The sequence below is a fragment of the Propithecus coquereli genome, unplaced genomic scaffold, assembly GCF_000956105.1.
Source record: "Propithecus coquereli isolate 6110/MARCELLA unplaced genomic scaffold, Pcoq_1.0 Scaffold33, whole genome shotgun sequence".
Classification (NCBI taxonomy): domain Eukaryota; kingdom Metazoa; phylum Chordata; class Mammalia; order Primates; family Indriidae; genus Propithecus; species Propithecus coquereli.
Window position 1 is genome coordinate 8,882,957 of NW_012148952.1, and position 27,533 is coordinate 8,910,489.

Here is a 27,533-nt window from a genome sequence, read left to right on the forward strand (position 1 = left end):
CAAGAGTCAATCTGCAACCACTCCATTGTGTTTGCGGCAAATGGCAGCAAGCCCTAGGTTAGGGGCCGTGCTATGATGTGTTAACAAGAGGCACTGGGCACACATCCTTCGATCAGATCAATCAGGGACCAAACTACAGGGCATTAACAATTGAGATTAGCATTGGCTGGGTAGCTTGGCAAGGCAAAACTGGGAAATGGCAGACTTTGGATACAGAAGCACTTCTTGTTTGCACTCATTTTCAGAATTATCTCTGCAGCACAAAAGGGACTCCCAGCAGATTGAATAGGCTTTGCAATTAACACGATGCGTGCGAACATACGGTTCGCTCAGGCTACAATTGTTCTGTGCTTCTCGAGTGCACACCCGTTGGTGGTACAGGGAGGCAGTGATACCGCGATGTTTTCTACCTGACCTCCACCTTCCTTCCTGATTATGGGCTGAAGGGTTGAAGTTGCTATAAATCTGACTACCTCTTTTTTTTTTTCTAACACAAATGAACCGGTGGCATCTGCCTACCTCTTAAAGGGATGTTGCCATTCTTAGAAATTCTGGCAAGTGTTCTCAGTATCCCCAGTGTAAAAGGCCAAAATGTGAGGGCTGGTCTGAAAGTATCCACTCACTGTTAACATAACGATAACATATTACATGGCTGGGTATTTTCTGGACAGCCCTCATATACACCAAATATATACCTCAGTAGCCCTGATGTAAAAGGCCCAAATATACACCTATTGAAACATGTGTGAATGTATTTGTTGACCTTCTAGGTGGAGGGCACTGGTCCAAAGCTGCCCCACTCATTCCCATCATGGTGCCTTCTGTATTTGGTATTGCAGATTTTACCACTGATGCCTCTAGGGGAAAAAATGGCACCTCCCACCTCCCTTTCCCCCCTGTGGATCTTAAGAATTTTTGTCAATTCCTTCTCTTACCACGTTCTAACTCTAAGCCGCTTGTAGCGGGCGCAACAGGTGTTAACATACAAAAGAACAAACAATATATCTAGGATGCTTTCTTCTTTCTGAAAGATGACCATACTCAAGGACACTAATTTTTAAAAAATATTCAGAAATTTATTTCTAAAATTCTATCAATGCAAACTAGGTGGGGATAATTCAGATGCTGAAGGCTGCAACAGTTTGTCTCCTTCCAGCTTCTGTCTGTCTCCCTTCCCCTCTGCCACCACGATCCTGGTCTTTTTCTGCATGTAAACTATCTCTGCCTGGGGTTGGACAGGCCCCGTGCTAAGCCCCTGGGAGGAGATGTGCGCTAGGCCTCCAGGAACTCACACTCTGTGACAGATGGTGGCAAATTAAACTGGCAAATGAAAAAGCCAGAATGTTTCCAGAGCCGCTGCTAGAGAAGTGATTTCGGAGGGGAAGAGTCTGGCGAGATGAATGGCTGGAAAGTGGCCAAAAGCATTCTGTGCCCGACATCAATTTGGTCAACAAACACTTCCTGACCAGCCTGAGCAAGAGCGAGACCCCGTCTCTACTAAAAATATAGAAAGAAATGATCTGGACAACTAAAAATATATATAGAAAAAAAATTAGCCGGGCATGGTGGCGCATGCCTGTAGTCCCAGCTACTCGGGAGGCTGAGGCAGTAGGATTGCTTGAGCCCTGAAGTTTGAGGTTGCTGTGAGCTAGGCAGACGCCACGGCACTCCCTCTAGCTGGGCAACAGAGGGAGACTCTGTCTCAAAAAAAAAAAAAACAAAAAACAAACAAACAAACACTTCCTGAGCACCTGTGTAGAAGCAGCTATTCCAGACCCTATGTGCACGCACAAAGATGAAAGACACCCGCATTCTGTCCTGTAACCTAGTAAGACTGTCAACACATTGAGGGAAGCAGAGACAATTCTAGGCCGGGCAGGAGGCGGAACAAAGGCTTATATGAGGATGAGGATGAACCCACAATTATAGCTGCCACACCGTGGAGTGGAAATGTGTGTCGATGGGTGGGCCTCAAATGACATGATAAGGATGAGAGAAAAAGAATCCTGGGGCTGGATGGGCCCCCGGGGATGGTCTGGGCAAGTCTCTCCATTTCAAGATGAGGAAACGGAGACCCCTCCCAGCAAGGTGAAGTGATTTGTCCAAGGTGAACATCACTCAGGTATGTGATGCTCAGTGATTAATAGTGCAGATAATACTACCAATGGCTAAGATGATCAAGCACTTACTGTGCACTTAGCCACTATCCTAAGTGCTTCAGGTGTAATACATAGATTAACTAATCGGATCCTCAGGGCATGTTATTTTCATTTGACAGATGGAGAAACTGAGACAGAAGAGGATGAGTACCTTGCCCAAAGTCATAGGGCCAATAATTGGTGGAAGTGAGAGTCACATGAGCACTCAGGCTTCAGGGCCTGCGCTCCTCATCTCTGAGCTGCACAACCATGGGGCCTCTGGTTCCTGGTCCAGTGCTGCTTGTCCTTGAACTGGGCATGTAAGGGCTTGGGAGATGCTGCCCTCTCCTGAACAAGGCAGTGGTATGATGAAGGTGATATTTAAAGATGTTTAGTGTGGCTGCAGGGGTCAGAGTGGACTAGAGAAGGAATGGAGAGGGGAGAGCAGGTAGAAGATGGTCTAAATCCAGTTATGATGAACATCTGGACTGCAGCAGGAATGGAGAAGGTTGCCTTGGACTGGAATGATTAGTTAGCAGTCATTTACTGCATAGTATGAATCAGTCTGTCCCGTTGCTTATCCTTGGGGAAAAGAAAAACTCTAACTGAAGAAGGAGGGAATGGAGAGAGGGTAGAAAGCAAAAAAGAGGGGAGGAAAAGGGCAGTAAAGGGAAGGAGCAAAGGAGCAAAAGTAGAAATGGAACAAATGTTGATGATGACTTCACAGTATTTCTTACGTAGGTCCTGGTCATTTGGGGACAGTTTAATCTACTTTAGATAAATGTCAGCGTCAATTTCTCACTGAATGAGGGTAAGAAGTAAGAGAACAGGAATGATGGCGTCTCCTAGTGATAATGAGACCTTAACAAGGGAGAAAAGACCATGTCAGGAGCCCAGCTGGTTTTCACAGGTGGGATCCCCCACAGGGAAGGGCTTGTCACCCCACTGCTGGGATCCTGTCAGCAGACAGCCTTCAGCTGCCAAGATCCTCCTTGCCCAAGGTCTATGACTGACTGACACAGAAGGATAAAGACGAGGCCATTCCCGCCCAGCGTGGGCACTCCGTCGCGCAGACCGTCTGCATCATGGAACACGATCTTTCCTGTCGAGAAAGGCTGCTCTTCAGCTGGGCCAGAGGTTTAGCTGCCTCCCTTGCTAGAACCTTCACACAGGCTTGGGACAGGTTGGTTTATCTCACCGTTGACTGCAGATGTTACATGGAGCAGGGGATCCCTCGGAATTTTTTTTTTTTTTTGATTAGAAGCTATTTTTCATTTCTGAAAATGAAATGAGATCTGCATGCTCAAGCTTCTGCATCTGCTGATAGACGTTCGTCGTGTGTGTATGTGTGTGTGTGTGTGTGTGTGTGTGTACGTGGGCACACGTGTCTTTGACTGTACGTCACCGCCAGAGCCTGCTTCAGCAGCACAGGGCCGTTCACTGTTAGGACACGGAATGACTCATGAAGTCCAGGCCACAGGCGGGAGCGTCTCTCCAGCTCGCTCTGCTCTGGGCTGGCACTTGCGCTCCGCCGGCCACTTGGCTGCTTCTCTGTGCACGAGGCGGCAGCAGCCGGCCCCCGAGCACTGGGTCCGCCTCACTGCGGATCTGGCTGCGCTAGTTCGTGGTCTCCCAACCCTGGTTCCCAATCCCGGGAGAGCAAGAATCTGCCTGCCGGCCCAGCTCGAGTGAGATGGTCACCCTGCTCCACCACCTGCGGCTGGGGGACTTGTCACACGGACTTAGCAGACTCTCCCCCACCCCCCACTTGGGGTGCAGAGTCTCAGAGAAAGGGGCTGTGGGGTGCAGAGGAGATGACCCCACTCAGGGTCAATGACAGCGTGTGGAGGTGCCCAGGGAGAAAGTCTTTGGGTGAGTCAGGTGTGACTAGATTTCTCAAGAAACTACTACTCTCATAGATAAATGTCCCCGGCACAGAGGAGCAGCATTGTGCCTGGGGAGAGAGAGAATAGACAATGAATAGCTGCTTGAATTAATGGTGACCGGGACAGACTGTAAACAGGGAAGGCGCTGCTCGATGCTTCTCATGGGTTCTAAGAATAGCTGTTGGTAGGTAGAGTCACATCTGAGGGAATGGGCCGGTACTGAACGTGGAGCTCTCTTCGGTCCTGGAGGGACACCCCCACTGGCATTCTGGTAGGCACACTGCTCTCAGACGCTCATTTTCAAACGCAGGATGTGAGCAGTTTCGCAAATATCCACCAGATGGTACCTTCTGACAAGAAATCAGGTCTCAGGTTGTGGAAATCCAAATTGTTTTTCCGCCCCACCGACGAGCTATGGAATTAGACGCTTGCACTGGCTGCGGTCGAAGGAAAGAAAGCTGACCCAGGAACCGATCCCAGGGGCAGCTTGCAGTGTTTTCAGTCTCGAGAATATGAAACAGAACTTGGAGTGTTCTTTTTGTGGTGGGGGGAGCCACTTGTAGATGAGTCATGGAAAAGGCCACGTGTGAGGGAAAGACTTTGAGGTTATCTCTTGAGAGGGACTGGTTATAAAAGGCCTCAATGAAACCTTTGTCTTATCCCACAAGTTGCCAGATACTTTTGCGTCTGTACGCACTGCCGGGATGCTCCGAAATTGTAGCTGGCTGCCTTATAAAGGAAAGCCTTTGTCGCAGAGATGTCCTCGTTTGTATGGTCCTTTGGATGCTAAGCCTCGAGCCATGATGTCCTCAGGTTGTTTAGCCTCCTCAGACTGGGGACAGTAACTCGTGTTTACCGCGGGGTGACCGTCTAGTCCTGATTTGACACTTTCCTGCTTCAGCGCTGAAAGTCAGCAGACCTGAGCGCTGGCCATCCTGGCTCACTGAACTGCACGCACCAGGGACAGGGCTGGGTCCTCATGCACGGTCAGTGAGCTGGGCCGTTTGGGGCAGTGGCATGCTATTTTCAAATTTTTAATCATTTTTTTCTGGTATTTTCTTACCAAGCTCCCTTGCCCTATTTTGCCGCTGAAGCATTTGTCAGGAAAATTAAAGCTCTGGAGAAAAAGGTCTTCTCTTGGCTTTTGAGTTTCAGAAGTTTAGGCCATGCAGAGGCAAACCCCCAGACTTGGGAGAACATGTGGTGAATAAATACAGCTTTCCTGGGTTGAGGAGGGAGAAGGGAGTGGCCTCGGGGCGGATGAGGAGAGAGTGGGTGCTGGTGAGCTCTGAGCAGGGCTGTCTCCTTACTCTGCCTGCAGCCGTACTCCCTGGGGAGGGCAAGATTTGTGGGTCTGGGGTGGGGACCTGAGCCTCCTCTGCAGAGTAAAACACAGGAAGGGTGTGAAGATCCCAGAGCAGAGAGGGCTGTTCCCCCGCCCCAGAACAGAGAGGCAGAGGGATCCAGGTGACTTTGAGAGGCACAGAAGCAGCAGAAGAAATATGTGGGCTCAAAGGTACCTCTCAGTGTGCTGCGTTGAAAAGTGTCCCCTCCAAATGTGTGCCCACGTGGAACCTGAGAATGTGACCCGATTTGGAAATAGGAATTTTGTAGATATAATCAAGTAAAGGTGAGGCCATTCTGGATTAGACTGAACCCTAATCCAACGACTTAGCATCATCATAAGAAGAGGAAAATTTGGACACAGAGCCAGATACACAGAGGGAGAAGCACGTGAAGATGGCGGCAGAGACTGGCGCGATGCCGCCACAAGCCAAGGAACGCCCAGGGTTGCTGGCGACCAGCAGAAGCTACAAGAGGCAGAGAGGGTGTCTTCCCTACAGCCTTTGCAAGGAGCATGGCCCGACTGACACCTTGATTTTGGACATAGCCTCTGGAGCTATGGGAGGATCCACTTGTGTTATGCTAAGCCACTGAGTTTGTGGTTCCCTGTTACAGCAGCCGTGGCAAACTGACAGGGACAGGGAGGAGGATGACGGAGGAGCGGTCAGTGTGGGCCACACCCGAGGAGCAGGTGGAGACAGATGATGCCAGTGCAGAGGGGGAACACCAAGGGCTGCATGGCCCGCCTTGACGGGGCCTCCTGCGGCAGGAGTCCTGACTCTGCGAGATTACACTCCTGCCATAGGTGGATTGGGCTTGGACCAGAGATTCAGCAAGAAAAAATAAAAGTTACATTTTCTGCACCCTTGAGTTTGCAGACTAAAGTTGAAAACCAGCTACACACCCACTCCCTTATTATGTAATTCTCTAAGAGTAAGGACCATTATCCACATTCGGTGGTCAGGAGCCGAGGCCAAGGAATCCAGCCAAGGCCGCCATGCTCCACTTTGGCAGTGGGACTTGGGCTCACCTCTGCCCACTTGCCCAGCCCTCCTGCTTCTTGTTACTGCTTCCACTCACTTCCTGCTACATGCCTGATGTGCCAGCTAAGCTCACCTGGGCCCTGGGCCCTAAACACAACCCCGTACTTCCTACTGGGGCCCTGGATCAGGTGCATCCTTGACAAATAGGCCCTTCATTTAGTGTTTGCCTGTCAAAAACCTACCCCTTACTCCAGGCCCAGCTTATGACACCTTCCCAAGTCCCCCAAACCAGCTGTCATCTCTTTTTCAACTTTGGTAGTTTTGGAACATTTGTGGGAGCTCTTTGTGTGTGTGTGTGTGTGTGTGTGTGTGTGTGTGTGTGTGTGTGTTTGAGACAGGCTCTTTCTCTGTCACCCAGCTAGAGTGCAGTGGCATCCTGGGCTTAAGCGATCCTCCTGCCTCAGCCTCCTAAGTAGCTGGGACTACAGTTGCATGGCCACCACATCTGGCTAATTTACCCATTTTTTTTCTTTTTTTGTAGAGACAAGTCTCGCTCTTTCTCAGGCTAGTCTCGAACTCATGATCTCAAGTGATCCCTCCACTTCAGCTTCTCAAAGTGCTAGGATTACAGGCGTGAGCCACTGCACCTGGCCAGTGGGAGCTCTTTGAAGGCAGCATCTTGTACTACTCTGTGGCCTCCCCAGCAGTAGCATGGCAGCCCCCCGTGGCAGGTCTCAGAGCAGGCCTGTTGATGTGTGTGGCGTAATCACTGCTAAAATACTATTGTATTCCACAGTGCACTTATAGACAGCTTCCCTCCGCTTGTGACCAAAGCGGGCCCGTTATGATTGGGGGAGACAGCTCTCACCCAGGCTGCACTGGCTAGCAGATAGAAGGCTCTCTGTCATCAGGGCTGGAATGTCACAGCACCTGTGGGGGTAACCTGCAGTCCGGGCTGCTCTGTGTCCCTTGTCCACCCAAGCTGGGGGTGGCCCCCAGCCTCCCTAACAGAGCAGAATGGGATCTGCAAGCTTCTTAGGTGGCACAACTTCAACACCTTACTGACTGCCTGCCAATCTGGTATCTTCCTCTGTCTGCTGATGCCTGAAATCCCTTGAACTGGCCGCACAGACCTGTGTTCTGGAATCGGAGATAAGACTTGAAAGGCAAGATTTCCTGGGACAGAAAGGAGTGATTTAAATTCTCACTGGAGTGTAAGCTGCTTCTTTCCTGGGAACAGGTTTCAGCTAGGAGGAGGAGGTTGGGTAGGGAGAAAGCAGGACACTGAGCGGACCTGTGGTCCAACAGCGGGGTTGCGGGGAGCATGGCCGGGCAGAGAGCCTGGGGACCAGGGGTGAAGGGTATCTGCCCCCTCGGTCAGGCTCTGATTCTGACCTTCCACGCTAACGGGTGGAAATTTTGATTTCACGAGACTAAAAAAGTAATTTTCTAGAAACATTCTGGAACACCAAAAGGTTGCCACTATTTATTTGATTCCTTAAGAACATGAAAATAAACAAACAAGCACAACAAAAACTCTACCACCTGTAGTCTCCATCATTCATAAAAGAAAAGATATTTTAATGACAAAGGAGTGGGAAAGACAATCTCCAAATAAAAGCTAGTCCTTTACATTGAATGACTATAGCTTATGGGAGAAAATGACTTCCTTGGTCCTTTCTACCTCCCTTTGCTGTGACCCTGTGACAATGCTGGCAGGAACTGGCATGCAGATACCACCTGGTTTTGTGAATCCCTGTTCCACGCGGATTGAGACGCCCCGACCAATTTATAGTGTGAGACATGCTGCCCCCTGGTGGTCCAAAGGAGTTGCTGTCGCTGCTCAAGGGGCCTCTGGAAATATTTAATGCATACGGCCTCTTCCCGCCCCGCGCTCTGTCTTTATTGAACACCCCCTGTGTGCTAAGCACGGGACCCGTGTGGGGCAGGGCACAGGGAGATAAAGAGAGCCAGCCCCTTGCTGTCAAGGGACTTTTTTGGAACACTGGTGTTTCAAATAAAAGTTAGCAAGACAGTCTGTGTTTGTGGGTTGAAATATCTCTTCCTTCAACTCCCCGCTTCACCTCGACACCACTGCTTGCTGCAGGCACTCACGTGAGGCGTCAGGGACCGCGCTCAACCTCTCAGTCTGAGAGTCCTGTAAGCTTAGGGCCAGCCGGCCACTGTCAATTGAATAGCAAACAGAGAGGCTCGCTAAAAGAGAGATGTTAATACTTACGTGGGAACAGGCATCGCCAGGGGAACAGCGTGCTATGTGCATATTCTGGGAGGTAAAGGAACACTACATTTTTTAAAGGGAAAGTGAAGAGGATTTACATAATTGTTTCGAAATTATCCTTGGCTACAAAGATCAATAACACGGGTGGTGCCAGTCTGAGTCTGGACAGGGAGTTGCTGGGCAGATGTCCTTGCGGAAGTATTTTTTGTGTAAGATTGCAGTGGCTTTTGTCCAAGGTTGTGGTTTCTGCAGAGTCTTTTGTGACAGTTTTTTATCAGGCATATGAGTGTGAGAATCCTCTCTATATAGCCTTCCCCAGCTCTATTTGTCAGTTGTGTGTGTGCGCGCGTGTGTATGTGTGTGTGTGTGTTTTAAAAACATTAGTGACTCCTTTTTGATTCTGACAACTTTCACACCACGAAGTGCTTTATCTCCAGCCCCGCAGGGAAGGCTGGGCCCACAGACTCTGACAAGCTGGAAAGTGACCTCGCAGACTAAACACGGGCATGTGTTTCCCCAGGGCATGCCTGTTCTCAGCCCTTCAAGAGTCCGAATCCTGCTTACTGGGCTACCTCCAGGCCGGGCAGGCCTCCATCCCCCATGTCGTCCTACCATGACTACTCCAAACCCGCAGTGGCCTCTGTATCCTCAGGCCGATTCTCTGCCATCCTTTTTTCTTATTTTATTTTCCAAGTGGAGGTGAATTCCCTGACGGCCAAGGCTGCGTTTACCAGTTTTCTACCCATCCCTCCTTTTCACATTATATCCCAGAGCTTCCAAATTTTTTCTTTTATTATGTACAGGAGCTACCTTCTTCCTTTCTAATATTGGGACTACACTTAGGCCTCATCAAAATATTTCCCCATCAAAGAAGAGAACTAGTTACGTCAGTATAGGCTAAGTTATTTGGCAGTAACAAACGATTCCCAAATGTCTGTGGCTTAAAATAACAAATTACTATGTTACTAATGTTACACAGTTACTATGGGTCACTTAAGGATAGGGTCACTGGATTTTGCAAAGAAAAATCTGAGACACCCAGTTAAACTTGAATTTCAGATAATCAGCAAATTTTCAGATAATCAGCAAATCAGTGTAAGTATATCCCATATATTGCATACTAAAAAATTATTTTTTTCTGAAATTCAAGTATAATGGGGCATACTATATTTTATCTGAAACCCTTCTTGGGGGCTCTCCTCCAACGTGCCCACTTGGGAACTCAGGTTAAAGTTGCCTCCACCATGTCAGTATCTCGGAAGAGAGAAAAGGAATGTGGGAATTTGCACACTGGCTCTTGAAGTTTCCTTTTGAAAGTAATTTACATCACTTCCCATCACCTTTCTTTCGTCAAGGCTAGTCATGTGGCTATTCCCACCTGCAAAGGGATGGGGAAATGAAATCCTTCCATGTGCTCAGAAGGAGAGAGGACCAGGTTATTAGTGAACAGCTCGTATCACACCATAGTTAGGCATGTTCTGGTAACAGCTGGTAAGAAAATGTTATTTCTCCGTATTATTAGAAGAAATTATATTAAACATAATCTTCACCTCTGTAATTTCTAATGATTTACTATTGAATTCTAGCAAACAGACAATGCTTTCCATATCCATACCCACTTAGATATGTGAAGATGACTAAATGCGGTTCTCCCTTATCTTTTCTTCCCTGGATTAAGTACCTCCTCTTTTTTTTTCTTTTAGACATGTGTTCTCACTCTATCACCCAGGCTGAAGTGAAGTGGTGTGATCATAGCTCACTGCAGCCTTGAACTCCTGGTCTCAAGCAATCCTCCCACCTCAGCCTCCTGAGTAGCTAGGATTATAAGTGTGCACCACTGTGCTCAGCTAATTTTTAAATTTTATAGAGATGAGTCTTGCTATGTTGCCCAGGCTGATCTTGAACTCTCCTGGCCTCAAGTGATCCTCCCGTCTTGGCCTCCCAAGGTGTGAGGATTACTTTCCTCAGATGATATGGTTTCCAGAACTTTCACTATTGGTAATATATAGTTACTTAATTGTGACTGACTGTATTCACTGTTAAGTGTGACCATTTGACTTGCTTTACCAATGACAACATGAATGTAAGTGACCGGTGTCACCTCCGAGCAGAAGGATTAAGAATCACCATGTTTACTTTTTCCTCTGCTATGGCAGCCAGCAGTGTTCCAGACGGAAGCTGCTTTCTCTGCCTTGGTCCTGGAGTAAAGATGATGCGGAGCGAAGCCATGGCCTACCCACGGTGAATGCAGCTGTGGAAATTTAAACTTTAGTTGTTGTAAACCCCTGGATGCTAATTATTAATGGAGCGGAATTAGGGACCTGAGAAAACTGACAAGCCTTGGGTCCCTCTTGCATAATAACTATCAACTGCAAAAGGACACAGCCTTTTCAGTTGCCCAATTTCCCTGTTCTTTCTGAGAAGGCTGACCCCCCTGCACATTTCAGCAGACTTGCTATCAAGAAAACACTAGTTGATGAAGAGCATCCTGGCAGGTGCTGGCCTCCAGACAGCCTCCTGTCCACAGTGTCTGTCTCCGTGAAGCAGAAGCTGTGAGCAGTCTTGGGCTTTCTAGGCTCCGGGCTAATGAAAGCTGGCTGAACACAGCCAGGTGGTTTGAGATGGTGGCAAGACAGAGGATCCTCTGGCACTACGTGTTGGGGTTTTCTCTTGTCCTGGTCACCTCTTGCCCTTGGCTTCCTCGTTAGATAATGAAGACATTGACAGTGACACTGGGAAGAAGAGGATAGAAGAGGTGGTGGCCACATCCTGTTCTACAAAGCAGAACTGAGGCTCAAGTATTAAAGTAAATTAAAGATGGGCACAAATTCTTTGCTACTGGTCCCATTTAGCAGTGAAGTCTTAATCCCCTCCTTGAATCTGGAATAGCCTTAATGACTTGCTTGGCCAGTAGAATGTGGTAGGAGTGATGCTGCATGACCTCTAAGGCTAGGTCAGAAGATGCCTTGCAGCTCCTGCCTCAGTCTCTTGGAACACTCCTTGGAAGCCTCAACTTACGGTGTAAGAAGTCTGAAGACCCTGACACTGCCGTGTTGGCACAGTTATGGGTCAACACTCCAGGAGACAGTCTCAGCTGAGCCCAGCTGTCCAGCCACTCCCACCCCCCAAATATGAGTGACCCTCCAGTCTAGCTCACTCAGCATCTGATACTACACATTGACTTCAGCTGACACCATGTGGAACTGAACCTTCCCTCAGCTAAACTCTGCCTGAATTCCTGACCCGCAGAATCATGAGATATAAATCTGTGCAAATCTGTAATTATCTCCTGTGACACTTCTGAAGGTGTTGTCTCCCCTGTCCCAGGCAGCAGTGAGTGGCAGATTCTTTCTGACAAACCTCTAATAATATTCTTTCCTCTTTATCCCACAGCATTGTGATTTGCTTTTGTGTAGGTCTCTGTGTTCTGATACGAACAGATGACAGACTGGGACATTGATGATTTTGAATATGTGCATGGCTGAGAAGACCACATCAATTGGTTTTCATGTGGAATTCAAGATGAAAACTGCTTTGGATGGTGGCAGTTGAAGCTGTTTGCAAAACTATGGGCTGACTGTGGCTCTTTTGGCACCAAGACGCCTACAGGAAACTATAGCTGCATCTCATTTCTCCTCTGACTTCAAATGACCTTCTTTACAAAAAGACTTCTCTACTTAATCTACCCTATCTCTCCAATTGTCTAAAACCCTACTTTACTTTTTAATTGGAATTATTGACCACAGGATCATCCAACCCTCTTATTTTACCAATGAGCAAACTGAGTTTCTAAAAGGTTAAAAGAAGATTAGAATCTAAGCATTCCAAGTCTTCCTTCAATCATGTGATGTTCGGTGTGGTTAAATATGTATCCCATAGCTCCATCAAATGCTTTTTACCTTGGATTCCTCTCCATCCCTAGCAGGCCTGGCTCAGGGCTCACCCACAGCACAGAAGTGTCTCATCGGCAGTTGAGGAGGGCTGTCGTGAGGAGGAGTCAGTGGGATAGATCTTCTCATGGCTTCTCCACAGATGTGACCTCTACTGAGAGGACTTTGACCACCCCAGCTAAGTGTCCACCCTCCCTCATTCCCTCAGGCACACTTTATCACCTCTCCTTGCCTAACTGTTTTCCTAGCACCTCTCATTATCTGAAATTATCTTTCTTGTGTATTGCCTTCTTTCCCCACCAGAATGTAAGCTCCAAGAGGGCGGGGACTTTGTTTATCTTGTCCACTGCATGTCTGCTGTGCTTAGAGTACCGACTTGTAGGAAACACTCAATACTTGTGGAACAGACGTCCTGATGCTGTCATTGATTAGTGATGTCTGCTGTGGGCAATGGCCGGACCAGCCTTGGAGCCAGGGCCAAGCTTTGGTCACTGGTTGTCACTGGCTGACCGATCAATACTGGATGCAAAACTGCTTTCCTCTTGACATTCCCTCTGATTCTGGGCCATCATGGGATAACCAGTTATTAGACAAAGAAGAATTTCTCTGAATCATCAGTTAAGCAACTTAAAAGGAGACAGGCGCATTTTCTGCTATTTCCTCTCCTCAATGTCTTATTTATCATGAAACTTCTACGATGTAGCACAATTCTTAGCACATAGTGGGTGCACGATAAATATTTATTTACTGACCATTTGTGCTTTTTCAATGTCATTTTAAAGATTTTTTTTTTTTTAAAAGTTTCCTGCTAATCTGGGAAACCTGCACCGCGGTAGACAGTATGTAGTACACAGTGCACAGTGTGCATTGGTGTGACTAATTGAGGCTTGGGTGTACAAAGCCAAGAGCGAGGTTCAGGTAAACATCCAAATTAAACTGTTCTAAAGTAGGGTGAGCAGCATCCATTACCTTAGCCCTGAATATTGGCTGTTCTTATCCATCTTTTCCTTGAAGTCAATATATGAAATAGGCTCGTGTGAAGCAGGAGAGACTTAAGAAAAATAAAAAACCAAAGAGGGATTTAGTGCTCAAATATACTTGTGAATTCATCTCAATTTCTTTTTATTTCTTTCTAAAGAATTGTGGTATATATGGAAACATTTGTGGCAGGTAGAGGTTTTTGAAAATTGGTTCATTTTTAACTCAATCGATACTGTTGTTTCATGTCAAAAGCAAAATATGATTCAGTGCCCTGTTAGATCTGATTTAATATTCTCTAGGACTCCGGGGGTGTATACTATCTATACTCTCCTAAATTCGATGTTGTCAATATGACCTGACATTTAATTATTTGCATAGTCTATTTAAAATTCAAATAGCAACAGGCTCTGAGTTCTTTTCAAGCTTTAATACACTCTCCCTTTAAAAATGTATTTTTCATAAATTACTCTGCTGTCTGGCAGGCCATCACATTCCTCGGTTCCTGTAATAAAAGGGGATGGTGTGATGTGGGTGTGAAACGCAGAGGAGAGCACCGTGGTTAAACAAGAGCGGACACTGATCAAGTCCATTAATCAAAGTGCCTTTTAAATCTCTGCAAGTTGAGAACTGTAGCATCCAGGGATTTGATTAAAGAGGAAATACAAAATGGCAGAAGAGGCCAATAGCTGCCTGGGCAGGTCACATCTCAGAGCCCCTGATTAATGGCACGTTGCTTTCAATGGAATTTGTTTTCTCTGGATCATCTTTTGGAGCTTATGTGCGAAGAAAATGTGGATTTGAGCTGCAGTGTCTCCTTGTGGCTATTGGAAAAACACCAAATCAATGTGACAGAAACTTGCAAATCTCTTCAGGCCAACATCTTACACTGTTTCCTCTTTGGATTATCCTGGCTCTCCTGATTTCCACATGACACAAATAACTTCGCTAGGCTAACTTCATTGTCTAATTCCAACGTTCCACATCCAGGGCACAAGGGTTCCTAAGCACTATCGAAGCAGGTTTTCACCCCAGAGGTAATGTCTATGGTCATTGGTGCCATTTAGTCGTTCTTTGGTTTGTTCATTATTTTACTGATCAACTTTTTCAGAAATACTTCTTGTTAATGGAAAAAAAAGGCCAAACTCTGTAAAATAATTTTAAAGAGATTTACTCTGAGCCAGATTTGAGGATCATGACCTGGAGCCACACCCAAGAAGCCTTGAGCAAGTGGACTCACTGTGGCTGGGTTACAGTTTGGTTTTATACATTTTGGGGAGACAGGGGTTACAGGTAAAGTCATAAATAAATACGTGGGAGGCATACATTGGTTTGGCCCAAAAAGGTGGGCCATCTCCAAGGGGGAAACAGGGGGCTTACAGGTTACAGGCGGGTTTAAAGATTCTTTGACTTGTAATTGGTTAATGGACTGTTTTAAGATAAGGGCTATTTATCTGAGATAAGCCACCAGACATATATTTGTTGTGTAAATTGAGAACCTGCAGGTTTGTCTTGAATACCCTTAGGCCTGTTAATGGGTTACAAAATATGTCCCCAAGAAGGGAGGGAGACTGTATGAGGCAGGTCTGACCTCCCTCCTCCTGGTAGGCAATTTAGTTTCAGGATATCCCTTTGGCTACGAGGGGGTCCATTCAGGCAGCGGGTGGGAGGGTGAACCTTAAGCTTTTATTTTAGTTCACATTCTTGAACATTTATGTCTAAGCCCAAAATTACATGTCAGAAGGAAGGTGAAAAGACTCCGTGCCTGTCTTCTACGTGCTCACAGTGTGGTGGGGAGACAGGTCGACAAACGTCTATTACAAAATCTGGTGAGATCTGGCTGCCCTGAGGTATAGTAAGAGCGGGTGGAAAGGAACTCTGGGGTCTCTGGGGGGTGCTGTTGGGGAGTGTTCCAGGGAAGTTCTCAAGTTGGAGAGAAGCTGGGAGGTTGGGAGGGGAGAGCCGGGGTGAGTGAAGGCAACTGCATTGAGTGGAAGGGATAGAGCATAGAGTTCTTGGGAAAGGCAAGTGTGTCCGGAGTGAGGAGAATGCGGACGTGCAGGTGCGGCCGGCAGGAGCCAGTGGGCAAGGACCCCTATTCCTGGGGGCAATGGGAAGCTATCCGAAGGTTTTCAATGGACGAAGTGCATCAGGTTTACACGCTGGAGAGGTGGCTCCTGGGGCAGTGTGGAGGATAGGTGAGATGAGGGAGAGATTTGAGTGAGAGAGAAAACTAGGACCTGAGCCCTGATCTAGGAAAGAAATGGCCAGAGCATGAGCTAATAAGGGAGGTAGAAAAAGGAAGTTTGAGACATGCTTGAGAAATCTGTAGGACCCATGTGAGGTCAGCCAAATCTGGTGAAAAGGAGGACTTCACCTTGCTTCAAGGTTGCTTCCAGTTTGGTTTGCTTACGAAACCTCAACTAGAACCTCCATCTGTGCGATTAGGACAAAGACCTTCCACCTTCCTTGTTTCTAAATGTGTCCCGCATTTCGGAGGTGCTGGCAATCCACTTATGTGAGACATCAATTAGGTCAGAGAGGCCAAGGGCTGTGGGTTTTATGGCTTTGGCCACATCAGCACCTAGAACCACAGATAGTTCCACACAAGGTGGTCATACCCCTCACACTAAGCTCTGAATTCTGGGTCTGGAGATTCTGGATTGAGAAATTTCTCCTTTTCTCTTTGTGCTTTGGGGCCTGGACACTTTCTATCTATTTTTTGGTCTTTCTATGGGCAGGATGGGCCAAGGCTAGTGATTAGCCCCTAGGGGTGAAAGGGGAGAGTCTGGACTATCTCCTGGCCTTCTGGATCAGGTGAGTCGGTGGATGGCCATACCATTCATTCATCATGGTGGTGCACACAAAGCAGAGGTAGGGTTTGAAAAGAGAAGAAATTTTAGGGTGTGTGTTTCAGCTGTTTGTGGGACTCTAGAGAGATTTTGGTCTGCAGTCAAAGTTTGGGTCTCTCTGAGATGGTAGTACTTATTTGAAATTAAAAAATATATAGTGGAAACTATTGATGTGTGTGAAGAATGTGTAGGACATCAGGACAGAGTCCTGTAAAAGATTTGTATTTAATCAGAAGAAGAGAAATGTTATGGACTAAAGATTTGTGTTCCCCCAAATTCATATGTGGAAGCCCTAATCTCCAATATCATGGTGTTTGGAGATGAAGCTGTTGGGAGGTAATTAGGGTTAGATGATCAAGAGGGTGGGGCCTTCGTGATGGGATGTGTGGCTTTATAAGAAGGAAGAGAGAGAGAGAGAAAGAGAGAGGGAGATTTCCCTCTCTCTCTTTGCAAGCATGAATTGAGAAAAGGCATGTGAGGACATAGCAAGAAAGCAGCTGCCTTCACGCCAGCCAGAGAGCCCTCACCAGGAACCAAATCAGCTGGCACCTTGGTCTTGGACTTCTCAGCTTCCAGAACTGTAAGAAACAAATTTCTGCTGTGTAAGTTGTCTGGTCTATGGTATTTTGTTATAACAGCCCAAGCTGACAAAAACAAGGAGTCTATGAAAAAGAAAGAAAAGACTGATGAGAGGGCCAAGGGGAGAAGCAGGGCATCGTGGCTTCATGGAAGCCAAAGAATCAGGCTGGTGTGAGAAGCAACCACCATCCAACGGTGTGAAGAAAGATCTGAATTGGAGGTGTCCGTTGGGCTCATAAGTGTATTTTGGGCTTAAAGGTTTGTGTTGCCGTCCATGTGTGTATGGTATGTGCCACTTTCAGAGATTTTAAAATCTCGGTTTAGTGTGTGCCCTTCCTTGCCCTTTCATTGTCTCTTTCTCACATTTACATATTCACACATATCTTTACACATTCATAGACACACACACACAGATATATGTATATAAAATAAACATAATGGGATCATATTGCTCTGTAACCTGCTTTTTCAACCCAATGAACTCATTCTCTGCCAGTAAGTATTTATCCACAGAATAAATTTTGACATGACTATAACCAGTTTCCTATTGTTGAACACTTAAATTGCTATTGTAATGACTATCCTTATAGCCAAAAATTAATTCATATTCTTAATTAGTCCCTTTGGTTATCTTCCTTAAAGTAGAATGGCGTCAAAAAGCATTCACATTTTTCAGAAAGTGCAGTTAGCGTCCACTTGTTTGTATTCTATAATATGAAATGCTGAGAGATGGTCTATAAGCCAGGATTTGTTGACTTAGGTAATTGTTGAATTAGGTAATTGACTAAGCCACTGCACTTTTATGGGGACCTCTATGAAGTTCACCATGCATATTTATGTAACATGAATATTAGAAGATTTAAAGCAAATTCTGATGGGAAATTTTATTTCTTTCACACCAAGGAAGTGACTAGAACCCATAACCAGTGGGGCCAAGAAAATAATCTCCCTTACAGACTATTTCAGAAATTCTTCTCCTTTCCATGTGCTGTACTTGATCTGTGCTGAGTATTTAATATTACTTAGTATTTACTTGTGCACTTGTTTGATGTTCCGTCTTAAGGTACTGAATTTTTCCTAAGTCATTTTTGGGGAAGATTTTATTGCTTGCTGGTTGCCTGCTTTTCTACTTATAAGAAATGACTCTGTGAGATGTGTCTTCTGCCTTTCTAGGTAGAAATTCTGTGCTTCCTGAGATGATGAGTACTTGTGGATACCATGGTGGTTGAGGGGCATTTTAAATTCATTCTGGTGGGAGGAGTTCCATCTAGGTGGCCGTGTCATCTAGAGCTCAGTGTGTCACTGTTTACCCACTTCATTTATTCATGCAGTGAATACTTACCAAGGATCTGCTATGTGTTGGGCACTGTTTGATGGCACTTGTGAGCAAAACAGACAGCACCTCTGTGGAGGTTTCATTCTTATAGGGGACCCAGTATAAAAATCAATCAAGATAGTATTACATGATTATAAATGTCATGGCAATAGAATATATCAATATATTAATAATAGGTGTGGCAGGGTTAATGGTGGAGGAATACATCCTTGGATTGGGTGAAGAGGTGATGTTTGAGCTGAGAATTGAACAATGAGAAGTTGCCAGACTTGGGAAGATTGGAGGAAAGAATGCTTGCTAGAGAAGAATGAAAGCACAGAACCCCTGCAGAGGGCCAAGTCAGGTATGTCTGAGCCACAGAAAGAAGGCCAGGGTCTCTGAGGCATTGTGGATGCACAGAGGGTGGTGAGGGATGAGCTGCAGACAGGCAGGGACAGATGACATGGAGTCTGCAGGCTGTGGCAAGGACACTGGATGAGAAAGTTTTAGTGTGTTTTAAGCAAAAGAGTGACACATTTGCTTTATGTTTACAAAAGATCGTGGGAAATGGATTCCAAGGTAGCAGGGAGATCTCTTGTCATGGAATCAACAAGAAATTTCTAGAAAGAAGGAACATTAACTGTTTTGAATTCTTCTGAAAGGCTGAGTGAGATGAGGGCAGAAAATCATCCTTTGGTTTTAGCAGAGTGGAAGCCATTGCAGACTTGGACGAGAGGGTCTTCGTCATTGCAGAAGTCATCGTGGGGAATTAATTAGAGTGGGCTGTGGAGAGAATGGCTTTCTGGGAAGAGGCTGAGATGGAGAAGCTCTGCTTGGGCACAGCCACACAGATAAGGACAGAAGTCAGGCAAGGGGGTAAAAATGGGTCATTTGTAGAGTCTTGGTATGGAAACTCTACATAGAGAGTGGGGTGACCTCCATTGCCCTTGCCTTTCTTAACAAACAGGATGCTTGAAGCCATGCTTATGTGTGCAGAGGAGGAGGTTGGAGGGCTTCTGTATGGAGAAACTGTCTAGTGTGAGACAAAAGAACTTCAGATACTGACATTTGAGGAACCAAAGCAAAGGAGTCAGATACCCACTCAATAATGTCCACTAGTTGGCATGCTGCACTCTCACCCCCGTATCTTCTATCACATTTTTGTGCCTTACTTTTAAACATGTACAGAAAGCCAATAAAGAGCATGTATCTGAAGCATCTTCTATTTTGAAATACAGAGACCCAAACTAACAAATATGAAAAACAAAAAAGAACCCAGAGAAAATAGATGATGTGGAGATCAAATAAACACTTCAAACCCCCACAATGTATGTATTCCAGATGTAGTCTTTTTTAATTTTATTGTAGAGTAGGATCTCAGTTTCACCTTGGTTGTCTGAATCAATTGCCCCAGACAATACCATTACTTTCTTCTTGGCCTGTTGTCGCAGAGGCATGAGGAGCCCAAAGTGGCTGGGCTGCAATCTTAACCTCCAGTTCAGTGGAATCATTGTTGTGTCTCCCAATGGAAGCATCCCTACCTCTGTAACTAATGCCTCTAGGCCAGCAGAGCATAAAGTTGCAGGAAGAGGAAGCAAAAATTTTGCTAGTGGGTTACTAGGGGGAATGGTGGGTGGAGCTATTACTATTTCTACCCCTTGATTCCTATGGGAGAAACAGTACCATATACTGGATTCTGATTTAGAGCATTTACAGCCTTCTGGAGAGGCTGTATATGAGCTGCTGGCCTTACTTTGTGTCCAAGCCTTGAAAATTATTGTCACTTAGCTGGCACTGTACCTGTGACTTCAGAAAAACATCCACTGTTTTAGTAATCCAGTTGCTTCAGGATGATGGCAAACATGGTAAGACCACTGACTTCCATGAGCATGAACCATCGCCGCACTGCTTTGGCTGTGCAGTGAGTTCCTGTGCTCCTTCCTCCTGCACAGGGAAGTGAGGGCTGAGGGGATCCTCCCTGGCACCTCCTTGGGGTGAGAGTGTAGCATGTGGTGATAGCACTGGGGTCCAGGGCATGGGTGTGTGTGAGGTGGTGTTGAGGTTGGAGTGGGGGATGTAGCTGCTCTGGCCCTAGGGTGGGGGCAGCAGCAGCTCTTTCTCTGGGGTGGAGTGGGGGGGCAGCAGTGTGGAGTCTGGGCAGCTCTGTTGCTGGAGAAGCTTTGGCAGCTTTGACAAAGATGAAGGAGTCCCTGATGGTGAAAGCTGTGGGTACCCATGGTGGCAGCAAGGGCTGCTGGGGTCCTTAGTGACCCTGCAGATCTGTGCCAGGCTGCGGGGGTGGAGGGGTGATGCAGGTAAAATGCTGGCTGTGCTTTTCAATGGGGCCACCCTCAGTTTTTGTTCTCCACTGGGTTGCTGCAGTTTCTTCATCATACTCTGGAGCTTTCCCCAAAGCATTTCTGTTGGTGGGTAGTTGTTAAAGTGTTGTATTTGTGATGAGACGTGGGCTGGGACCTCCTAGACCACCATCTTGCTGAAGTCACTCCCCATAGACATAGTTTCTGAGGTCGGTGTTTAATATTTGTTCTGACACCGGGGCTCCTCCTAGCTGTCTTATCCCCTACTCTTCTTCTGTAAACTAAACAGCTTACAGTCTGGACTCTACCTTCTTTAGATCCATAAATCTCTTCCCACTATGACCTCTACTATTTTTGAGAGGGCCCTTGGACTTGAACTTCTCCATCTCTATTGCAAATGAAGTCGGTTCCTTTAGGAAGAGATTCAGAGCTATTTGTTTTATGACTGGCCTTTTCCCCTAGGCAAAAATCCCTGAGCCAGGACTCTGGAGCTGGGTTTAGGGACAATGGCAAGCCTCTCTTTGAGTGACATCTCTACTCTAGGAGATGAGCATTTGTTTGAGGGGGGCTATAGCGTGGGGTCCGCTCAGCTTGCCTTTCCTCATGGGAAGCCACTGCATCATGAGTCAAGCAAAGGCTCTCAGAGCCCCAGTATTCTCAGTGTGACATATTCAAGGTGAAGCCTCTATTCCGTGGGTGGGTGTTGGGAGGAAGAAGCAAGCACACATCTTGACTGTACTCACCCAAGAATCAGCCTTGGCAACAAGGTGCTAAGGGCAGAATAAGAAGTGATGCAGTCCTGCCTATGTTCTTGGCTGCAGTGTAGAGTTTCCTTTTTTTTTTAAATTTCAGGATATTACAGGGGTACAAACGTTTTGGTTACATATATTGTCTTTGCACTGCCGATGTCAGAGTTACAAGTGTGCCCAACCCTCAGACATTGCGCAGCGAGCACTGCAGAGTTTCTACATTGCTGAACTGTTGAGGTATGGGGAGATGAAAGGTGTAATCTTGGTTCAAATACCACAGACTCTCACATTTCTAACTGAATTTTTATAGATTTTCTTGAATAGATATTTCTTCATTGGCTGTTTATCTTCAGGACCATTTCCAGAGGTCATTCATAAACCAGGACTAATATTGACTATGCCGTTTTCAAAATATGGTCTCCAGGTTTGCTGTGTGGCCTTTGCTATTCAATTTTTCAGTAAGAAGAAAGAGTATAGAAGTGTGTGCATGGAGGGAGCAGAGGTTATGGACCATGACAGGAAGTAGAACCTGCCATTACCACTTGCATTTCATTAGTGGGCAGAGACGACGTGTCTCACTCACCCACAAAATGCAAGTGTTTCCCACCCTGGCAAGGGAAGCTGGAAAATGCAGTTTGCCATGTGTTCAGCAACTATCCCACATGGGTACTTTAAGTTTTCTCTGAACTTATCTGTATTTTCTAATTTTCCACAATGGATCTATATTTTTAATGCAGTATAAATATAAATTAATTTAAAAATAGAGAATAGGCAGTGAGAACGTAAGGAGAGGGAGCCACAGACATTCCCTTCTAAGAAGTTTTGCAGGTATCATTTCTGGAGTGGGGAACTCGGTTAAGAAAAGGTTACTCAATATTCTCTCTAGCATATCCTTACAAGTTCATAAGAATTATCCAGGAGAGAGGAAACAATTGATAATTAGTCCTTGATTTGGCTCTCCTTAAAGACTATAATAGGCACTGTTTTTCACTTGAGAGAGGAGAAGGGAATAAAAAGAGAGGGGTTTCAGGATGATCACCCCTGCTATTTCTACTCACTGTAGGCTAAGGTTCAGGATTTCAAAACTTTCCTTGGAAGACTTGTAAGCAGAAAACAAAAGCAAACCAAACCAAAAACCAAACAACAGTGCTTATTGAGCTTTACAAAGTAACAAATTGTGGGAATTTATAAAGCTAATTATTGTTGTTTTTCTCAAAAATTCCTTTGATATGCTAAGAGTTTTAATTAGGGTCATTAAGTACAGAAACCCTTAGGTTGCAAAGAACATAGGAACAACCCACTGATGTGCTGATTATGGGTGGATTGCTATTTACCAACGGAACTTAACTGCGACATATAAAATGAGACCATCATGCAATGCGTCTGCCTTCACAAACTTTCATGGAATTAATTCCAGTATCAGACAATCTATAGAAAAATTTTGTGACAGATGAAAGTCCTGTGGGAACATATAAAGAGAGGAGTTAATTTTCATTGAGGGAATTGGAATCAGCTTCAGAGAGGGGGTGGCATTTGAGCAAATTCTGGGAGGCCTGTAGGATTTTGACAGGGGGCCTTGGAGAGAAGGTGGCATAGGCTGGAAGTGATAGTATGGCTGGAAAGCAGAGGACAGGTTATAGGAGAGGCTGGAAATTGGCTTGGCTGCGGCTGGTGAACATGCAGAGGAGTGACAGGTACATCCCGTGAAGGAGGTGACACCCACGCAGGGAGGGTGGGGGTCATGAATGCCAGCTTAAGGATTTGGCACTCTTAAGCTGTTCACTCTTAGTTCTAACCAGTTTCTAAACAATGTTCTCTACTAATAGCATGGAGGCAGAAGTGAGGAAGGGAGAAATATTGAAAGCCAACTAGAAGGATGTGATTACAGGGTTTGTTCAGAAGGTGATGAAACATTGATTAGAGCTGGCACAGAGTGATGTGGGGGAGATATTAAGACACCCTAGAGTGTGAGGAGGAATTTCTGTAACTTGCAGAGAGAATAAAGTGGTGATCATGGGTCTGTGGGGCTATTTGACCCCTCCCCAGATGGAGAGCAGAGAAAGTTTGAGGTAGATGCCATTTTAAGAGCCAACACATGGATTCTCCCTCTCCACAGAGTGTCCCTGCAAACTCTTAAGGAAAACAAGTAGTTCGTGTTGCTAAAGTTTTACAAGTTGTGGCATAAATTGTTCTTCAAGTGCCAACTACACTGGCCAATAAATCACTAAGAGGATTGTCTGAGATTTGCAATTGTGAAATTATTGATTTTGTACCCAGCCTTGGATGCAATGAGCCGGGTCTTCTCTGAGGCTGCGTGCTGCAGCCCTGCCTTGCCCAGTCACCTCACCGTCACTTGGAGAAGTCCTGTTCTTGGGTGGGAGCGAGTCACAGACGTCCTCAGAGGCGAGCACTCTGGGCTCCCCTGAGAGCTGCACCACCTGCCCTAGGTCGCCGATGCTCAGTGTTTGGCTCCGAGTACTTCTGTCAACGATGATGTCAATCTGTCATCGCCATCGTCACTCTCCCAGCCACCCCATCCTTTGTTCCTTCAATGCCTCGTATCCATTTAGCAAGACTTCGCTGAGTGCTTAGAGACCCGTTTCGGGCTCCAACACTGAACACCACAGACAGGCCTAGGTGGGGAAGACAGGCAAACAGACTGGGAATTGGAAAACTCTGTGAAAGGTGCTCTGATGCCACAGAGTGCCCAGGGAGCACGTGGGAGAGGTGCTGGGGAAGTTTCCAGAAGGAAGTGGCCAGGTGAGAACTTCAGTCATCTTGGATGAGTTTCTCTTCCCACGCTCCAGTCCCACACACCGTCCTCTACACATTCTGCTGATTTTCCTCCTACATCTACCAGGTCGGTTCTTTCCTTTCCGTTATCTTCTCTAAAGGAATTTTCCAGTAGCCTCCCTGGGAGTCAGATGCTTAGGAAAGCCAGGCAGGCCCAGACATACTAGCTGTGTGGCCTTGAGCAAGTTACTAAACCCCTCTCGGTCTCAGTTTCTTCAAATAAAAAAAAATGGGGCAACACTGCCTTCCTCAGGTCTGGCATTTAAAAGAGAATCATTCCAGTCTCTTTCCTGAGCCTTTCCTTCTTCTGTTTAATATACTCCACTCACAGCTGCTGAATTCATCTTCTCGAAACTTAATCTTCTCTTTCCCTTGCTCGAACACTTTTGGATTCTGTAGCCTATAGAATAAAGTCAATCCATCAGTGTCCACGCAGGAATGACTCGAGAAGACATAATAAGAACGGCAGTGGTTCCCAGAGCACAGGGCGGGGCCCTTGTTTGCACAGGCCACTGGGTGTCTGGAAGGTTCCCTGAGGAAGCGATCCCAGACCTGGGGTTTGAAGGATGAACTACCCAAGAAAAGGAGAAGAGGAGGTGGCAGATGGGAGGAACATTCCAGATAAAGGCTCCTAGGGAGGAAGCAGCTAGCAGGGCTGGAGCGCAGAGAGCAGGGAAGTGATGAGATGGACCAGGAGCCCATCCAGGACCCAGAGCCTGGCAGACCAAGCGTTTGTGGAATATTTACCATGCATGAAAAGCATTCAGAGCCATGTGAAGGTTTTAAGCTATTGCTTTTTTTTCCTGTTTCCCTTTATTTTTATTTATTATTTATTTATTTTATTTCAGCATATTATGGGGGTACAGATGTTTAGGTTACATATGTTGCCCTTACCTCCCCCTCCCCACCCAAGTAAGCTATTGCTTGTTTTTTTTTTTTTTTTTTTTTTTGAGACAGAGTCTCACTCTGCTGCCCTGGCTAGAGTGCTGTGGCATCAGCCTAGCTCACAGCAACCTCAAACTCCTGGGCTCAAGCAATCCTTCTGCCTCAGCCTCCTGAGTAGTTGGGACTACAGGCATGTGCCACCATGCCTGGCTAATTTTTTCTATATATTTTTAGTTGTCCAGATAATTTCTTTCTATTTTTTCTTTTAGTAGAGACAGGGGTCTTGCTCTTGCTCAGGCTGGTCTTGAACTCCTGAGCTCAAACAATCCTCCTGCCTCAGCCTCGCAGAGTGCTAGGATTACAGACGTGAGCCACCACACCCGGCCAGCTATTGCTTGTTGACACGGTCAGTTTCTCTTGCTAGGATAGGACGATCTCTGCATGCTTTATAATAAATACCACAGGTGCTCAATAAATTTGACTACCCAGATGAATGCAATTGTAATATAGGATTGGAGGGAAAGAATTCTGGTAGCTGCCTTTTTTGATTGCTCAGGTGAGAGTTCATTGAAGATTCATGGCAGTTTACCAGCCGCAGAGTGTCTGAAGACTACTGCAGATATGGTTTGGGTTGCTTTTGCTCACACAGGTCTCACTGAAAAAAAAATCCACGTTCCCCTGGAGTAAGAAAATTCACACTACTCCAGAGACCCAGACAAAGCAGAATTAAGTTTGCTTGAACCTGAGCCAGGGGACCAGGATGCTGATGGAGGCTTTGCAGATTCTTGGGTCTCCATGGAGATGAACAGATTCTGGGAAAGTTTCCTTCGTCGGGAGAAAGGCAGTGTTGGCTGCTTCCTTTCCTCTGGACACCCTCAGAATGCAAAATTCATGAAGCAGCTGTCTTTAGATTCTCTGCAGACAGGGGGCCATTTGGCACCATTGCTGACCTCTGCAGAGTGTCCAGGGTGTTCAGCTGCCTCCACCAACAGTGAGAGCTCATCAGTGATGGGTGACACAAGCCACACAGCCAAGAGCCATGTGTCTAGTTCATAGCACCTTACACAAACTGAATGCTCAGCACATTTTTTTTTTCTTAGCAAAAAATGCCTGAAGAATGAAAAGGAATGATAGTCAAGTTCCCAAGTGGCCCTCTCCCTTAGAGTTGAGAAACAAAACACATAGCTCAGGTTTCTCAAATTTTAAGTGCGTGCAATTAACTGGGATCTTGTTAAAGTGCAGCTTCTGATCAGATCCCATAGGTCTGGGGTTTTTTAACAAGCTCCCTGGTGATGCTCCTGCTGCTGGTCCAAGGACCACCCATAGGGTAGCAAGGAAATAAATGCAGCAACCAACGAAACAGCCAAATTTTGAGAAAGGGCCCCAGTCTCTTACAACATTTTATAAATTATTTGCCCACCTAACCCACCGATGAGACAAGTGCACAAGGAATTTACATGGACAAGATCCAGTGTGGTGTGGGAACATTCATTTCTTTTATGTCTGTGGGCATATATGAGCCTGCATACCAACCACAAGCACTGAACGTCACCACTGCACCAGAGACTAGTGTTGTGAGCAATTCGGTATAACACATAATTTTAAGTGATTTTGTAAATATTTTAAAATCACTGAATATTTGTAGGTTTTTTTTTTCCTTTTTGGTCAGAGCTTCATTCATTCATTCATTCAACAAGCATTTATGGAATATTTGCCATGTATTAGGCATCTCTCTGGGCAGTGGAAAGCACTCTTCCTGTCCTTGAGCTCCCAGTGTAATAAGTGAGACAGAAATAAAACAAATAATGACAGTATAACATAATGCCTAGTTCATACCAGCATTAAACAGCAGAAATATAAACCACAAATTTGAGCCATGAATGTAATCTGAAATTTTCTAGTAGCCATGTTGAAAAATATAAAACAACAGCTACAAACACCATGTAAAATTAATTTTCACAGTATTATTATATTTTATTTAACCCACTATATTCAAAATATTATAACTGCAATTTATAATGAGTCTAAAATGGTATTAATGAGATGGTTACATTTTTTAAAATGCTGAGCCATTAAAGTCTGGTGTGTGCTTTGCCCTTACAGCACATCTCCATTGGGACCAGCCACACTTCAAGTGTCTGGCAGCCACATGTCTGAGGACGACTGTCGTGGCTGGCTGCAGGGCAGGTCTCTAGGGTGGGGTGGGAAGCGCCTGCCTTTGCCTGTAGAAGCTGAGGGCGGGTCAGGGAAAGGGGTCATCCACCGTCCTGCAGGATCAGGGTGGCCGAGTCATGTCTGGAGGGGCAGAGGACAGATTCCAGAAGCTGCCTGCCAGTGGTCCCAAGATGTAGGTGTGGTGAGTGAGCAGCTGCTCCTAGAAATAGTTGAGAGGGCAGGCTTGGCACTGAGAAACAGGGCGAGGGCAGAGACCCTGGGGCTCTGTCTGCCCACAGCGCTCAGCTTCCTGCCAGCTGGCGGCTGGTTGTGAGACTGTTGAGTGCGCAGAGGTGCAATGTTTTGGGTTTCCCGTTCTAGCCCAGTGGATCTTGTTCTGAATGAGTCCTGAGCCAGAGCTGGTAGCTTT